Below are 5,810 nucleotides of genomic sequence, written 5' to 3'. Positions count from 1 at the left end.
CCATCAGAGGAATCACCTGTCTATGGCAGCTATAGCCTTTGAAATGTATTTCTTAAATAATAAGGCTTGAAAGTTGAAATTACTCCTTTATCCATGGCCTGCAGAATGGATGTTATGTTAGCAGGCACAAAAACAATATTAATCTTGCTTGTACATCGCCAGAGCTCTTGGGTGACCAAGGTGCGTTGTCAATGAACGTTAGTACTTTGAAAGGAATCTTATTCTGAGGAGTAGTTCTCAAGAGTGGGCTCTAAATAGTAAACCATGTTGTAAACAGATGTGCTGTTATCCAGGCTTTGTTTTTCCAATTATAGAGCACAGGCAGAGTAAATTTACCATAATTTTAAAGGGTCCTAAGGTTTTCAGAATGGTAAATGAGCATTGGCTTCAACTTAAAGTCACCTACTACATTAACTCTTAACAAGAGAGACTGTCCTTTGAACCTTTGATGGCAGGCATTGACTTCTCTCTAGCATGGAAGTCCTAGATGGCATCTTCCAATATAAGGCTGTTTTGTCTACATTGAAAATCTGTTGTTTAATGTAGCCATCTTCATTAATTGGACCTTCTGGATAACCTGTTACAGCTTCTGCATCAGCACATGCTGCTTGCATTTTTATTTTATGGAGACAGCTTCTTTCCATAAACCTCATGAAACAACTTCTACCTTCAAACTTTCTTCTGGAGCTCCCTCACCTCTTGGCCTTCATAGAATTGCAGAGAGTTAGGGCCTTGCTCTGGATTATGTTTTGGCTAAATGTTGTGGCTGGTTTGATCTTCTGTCCATATGGAAGATCTTCATATCAGCCTCCATAAGGCTGTTTCTCATCATTTATGTGTTCACTGGAGTAGCACTTTTAATTTCCTTCAAGAAGTTTTCCTTTGCATTCACAACTTGGCTAACTGGTGCAAGAGGCTTAGCTTTCAGCCTGTCTTGATTTTCGACATGCTTTTCTCACCGAGCTTAATCATTTCTAGCTTTTGATATAAAGTGAGAGATGTGACTTCCTTTCACTTGAACACTTAGAGTCCATTTAGAGGTATTAATTGACCTAATTTCAACATTGTTGTGTCCCAGAATAGGGAGGCCAGGGGAGAGGGAGGAAGACACGGAATGTCTGGTGGCGGAGCAGTCAGAATACACATATTTATTAAGGTCGTTATGTTGGCACAGTTCATGGCACCCCAAAATAATGATAATAGTAACAGCAAAGTTCACTGATTGCAGTTCACCATAACAAATATAAAAATAATGGGAAAGTTCAAAATATTGTGAGAATTACCAGAAATGACACAGAGACACAAAGTGAGCAAATGATGTTGTAAAAATTGCACCTATAGACTTGCTTGATGTAGGGTTGCCACAAGCCTTCAATTGTTAAAAAAAAAAAAAAAAAAAAAGGAAGTATCTGCGAAGCTCAATAAAATGAAGTATGCCTATGCCTATGGAGGTCCCCAGGAAAGGCAAGAACAGCTTATGGAGTAGGCATCTCTTTAAGAATTATTGATGTCAGAGTCATTCCATTTAAAGCTGAAGACCCTTAGAAGAAAGTCATGTTAAAATAGTCATTGGATACAATAAGGGAGGAGACTGGTGACCAGGCTAGAGTTTGCCACTTAGAAATGTAATTGTTTCAGATGTTCAAATCATTGGCTTATTTTAAAAGTTCTTTGACAGAGGGGCAAACTAGTCTTCCCCTGTTATGTGATGTAACCTATTTAATCAATTTCTCTAAAAATCATATTTGCTGATAAATATGTATATAAGCTAACTCTTTGTAAAGCTGAATTTGTCTATGTATGTTGTAGTGGTCTCAGGAAATAGTACTTTGTCACTGGTGTTGAAGAAACCTTTCTTGTCAGCAGATGTCCTAAAAGCATAATTATAGTAATTTAATTAGATAATCCAAAGTTTGTTCTGCTCTAATATTTATAAGTGATACAATTATTCAAAATGTTCTAAAATGATTCCATAATTAGATTAGGTCTGTTGAAGGTATGTTCATTCTTAAATGTGAGCAAGATTAAATAAAAGTTATTTGGGGGTTGTTAGGCTAACCTATACAAATTTGTGTTTACTTACCCAATCCCATACTATTCCAGAATGTTTTGGGGGACACTTAAGTGCTTGAGATTTGATTTTGTGTGCTTTTTTTAAAAAAGTATGAACATTTCTTATATTTTTATGGGCAGGTGAAAATTATCTAAAAGTAAGGGAAATACTGCAGATTACTTCTTTGCCAATCAGTGGAAATGATCACACAGCTTGAGGCAGTTTATATCATGATGAAATAAAAATTTTAAATACACATGACTTAGAAATTTAGCCAAAGTAAATTCACGTCTTTAAATTTCAGAAATACTTTAAAAAATAATGGTCGGTATGGCATGACATCTGTGTTTCTTCCTAAAAGTACTATTAGAAATGTTTTTCCTGAGATAAGAATTCCAATGGAAAACTACTTGACTTTCTAAACTGTGGTAATTGCACTTAATTCTCCAATTCTTACTGTAGAAATGTCTCAGCAATATATTTAATTTTTACTTTCCTCCCACCCAACCTGGTTGTTTATCCTTTAAATTTGGAGAAATTAAGCTCTTTACATAACTTCATACAAAAGTATTAATCAAATTTGTTTGATTCTGCATTCAAAATATGCTTAAGATACAGGTAGTCACTCACACTGCCGAATTTAGTGTGTTCTTCCCTAAAACATGTGTCTATTATTCTTTGAAATTCCTTTAGAGTTATTATTTTGGGAATTCCCTGGTGGTCCAGTGGTTAAGACTCTGTGCTTCCACTGCAGGGGGCATGGGTTCGATCCCAGGGAACTAAGATCCCACATGCCGCCCGGCGTGGCCAAGAAAGAAAAAGAAGAAAAGAAAAAAATGTAAAAAAAAAAAGTTATTTCCATTCAGCCTTCTGGTTTTGGTTTGATGCCTTATTTTCTTGAAGTTTCACTAGCATTTTCTATCTTTTTAGCCTTTAAAACATTTTTTATAAACTAATCTCATTTTAGTTAAACTTTTTTGTGTGTGTGGCTGGTATTTTTTTGTTTTGTTTCTCTCTTACTACTGTTATATGCCTTGTTTTTACATTTGGAGGTATATTTATAGTATCTATATGCACACACTTTTTTTGGAATGTATTCACAGTATATTTTATTTAATTAATTTATTTTAACATCTTTATTGGAGTATAATTGCTCTACAATGGTGTGTTATATAACAAAGTGAATATATTTGCTGCTTTAACAAAGTGCTTTATAACAAAGCTGCTTTATAACAAAGTGAATCAGCTGTACATATACATATATCCCCATATCTCTTCCTTCTTGCATCTCCCTTCCACCCTCCCTATGCATATACTTTTTTAAAGTTATTCTTTTGTGCTGTTTAACCCACTTAGTTATTAGTAGTATTTATTGCTCAAAGATTACAATTATAATAATGAGTATTCTAACATACAAAACAAACTCTCTGGAATGAAAAGTATGAGAAACATAATGAAGCTCTAGGCTGGACTGGAACAATTATTCTTTTTACCACAGTCAAATATTTTCCTTTTGTATTGTTAAGGAATCTATTTTATACTCTTATTGTTGAGGCGTCCTCCCCCACCCCGCCGCCACCTCCTTAATGTTTTATTAGTTTACAATCTGTATCCCTTTTATTTCTTATCCTTGCCTTATTGTACTAGCAAGGACTTCACTCAATACAGTGTTGAAAAAGAACGGTGAGAGAAGAAATCCTTGCCTTGATTCCAATATTGAGGGTGGGGCGTGAAATTCAGTCTTACAGCATTAAGTATGATGTTAACTATAGATTTTTGTTGCAGAATACTCCTTATCAAATTGAGGAAATTCCATCTATCACTGTATGCTGAGGTTTGTTTGTTTTTAATCTGTTTTATTTGAGTCCCAATCTTATTACATGTAAAATAAGAAGAAGGACATGTTTCCTTCTCCCATCATTTTGCAGTTACATTGAACTTTCCTATGAAATGACCCTAGTTTATTTTTTAATTTTTAATTTTATTGAAGCGTAATTGATTTACAATGTTGTATTAGTTTCCATTATACAGCAGAGTGATTCAGTTTTATATATATATATATATATATATATATATATATATATATATATATATATACCCTTTGTCAGATTCTTTTCCCTTATAGGTTTTTTTTTTTTAAATTTTTTATTGGAGTTTAGTTGATTTACAATGTTGTGTTAGTTTCAGGTGTACAGCAAAGTGAATCAGTTATACATATACATATAGCCACTACTTTTTAAAGATTCTTTTCCCATATAGGCCATTACAGAGTAGAGTTCCCTGTGCTATATAGTAGGTCCTTATTAGTTATCTGTTTTATATATGCTAGTGTGTATATGTCATTCCGAATCTCCCAATTTACCCCTCTTCCTCCTTACCCCTGGCAACCATAAGTTTTCTACATCTGTGACTCTGTTCCTGTTTTGTAAATAAGTTCATTTGTACCCTTTTTAAGATTTCACATGTAAGCAATATCATGTGATATTTGTCTTTGTCTGACTTACTTCACTCATTGTGACAATCTTTAGGTCCATCTGTGTTGCTGCAAATGGCACTATTTTGTTCTTTTTTATGGCAGAGTAGTATTCCACTGTATATATGTACCACATTTTCTTTATCCATTCGTCTGTCAATAGACGTTTAAGTTGCTTCCCTGTCTTGGCTATTGTAAATAGTGCTGCAATGAACATTGGGATACATGCATCTTTTTGAATTATAGTTTTCTCCAGGTATATGCCCAGGAGTGGGATTGCTGGGTCATATGGTAATCCTATTTTTAGTTTTTTAAGGAACCTCCATACTGTTCTCCATAGTGGCTGTATCAATTTATATTCCCACCAACAGTGCAAGAGGGTTCCCTTTTCTCCATGCCCTCCAGCATTTGTTGTTTGTAGATTTTTTGATGATGGCCATTCTGACTGGTATGAGGTGATACCTTATTGTAGTTTTGATTTGCATTTCTCTAATAATTAGTGATGTTGAGCATCTTTTTAAGGCTGGATACTATAAAACTCTTAGAGGAAAACAGGCAGAACACTCTCTGACATAAATCACAGTAAGACCTTTTTTGAACCACCTCCTAGAGTAATGAAAATATATATAAATGGGACATAATTAAACTTCAAAGCTTTTGCACAGCAAAGGAGACCATAAACAATGTGAAAAGACAACCCTCAGAGTGGGAGAAAATATTTGCAAATGAAGCAACCAACAAGGGATTAATCTCTAAGATATACAAACAGCTCATGCAGCTCAATATCAGAAAAACAACCCAATCAAGAAATGGGTGGAAGATCTAAATAGACATATTTCTCCAAAGAAGACATACAGTTGGTTAAAAAGCACATGAAAAGAATTCCCACTTCTACTGCTGCTATTCAACATTGTAATGGAGGTTTTAGCCAGAGCAATGAGACAGGAAAGAGAAAGAAACATGAAAATTGGAAAGAAGCAAAACTGTATCTATGTGCATAAAACATCCTATACATAGGAAATCCAAAAGAATCCACAAGAAAGCCACTATAGCTAATAGACAAACTCAGCAAATATGATCATATGACTTTTACCTTTCATTTTGTTAATGTGGTGTATCACATTGATTGATTTATAGATGTTGAATCATCCCTCCATCCCTGGAGTAAATCTCACTTGATCATGGTGTCTGTTCCTTTTAATGTACAGTTGAATTTGGTTTGCTAATATTTTGTTGAGAATTTTTGCATCTATGTTCATCAGGGATATTGGCCTTCGATTTTCT

The sequence above is a fragment of the Delphinus delphis genome, chromosome 20, assembly GCF_949987515.2.
Source record: "Delphinus delphis chromosome 20, mDelDel1.2, whole genome shotgun sequence".
Taxonomy (NCBI): domain Eukaryota; kingdom Metazoa; phylum Chordata; class Mammalia; order Artiodactyla; family Delphinidae; genus Delphinus; species Delphinus delphis.
The sequence above is the reverse complement of the archived record's forward strand: the minus strand, read 5'-3'. Positions refer to the sequence as shown.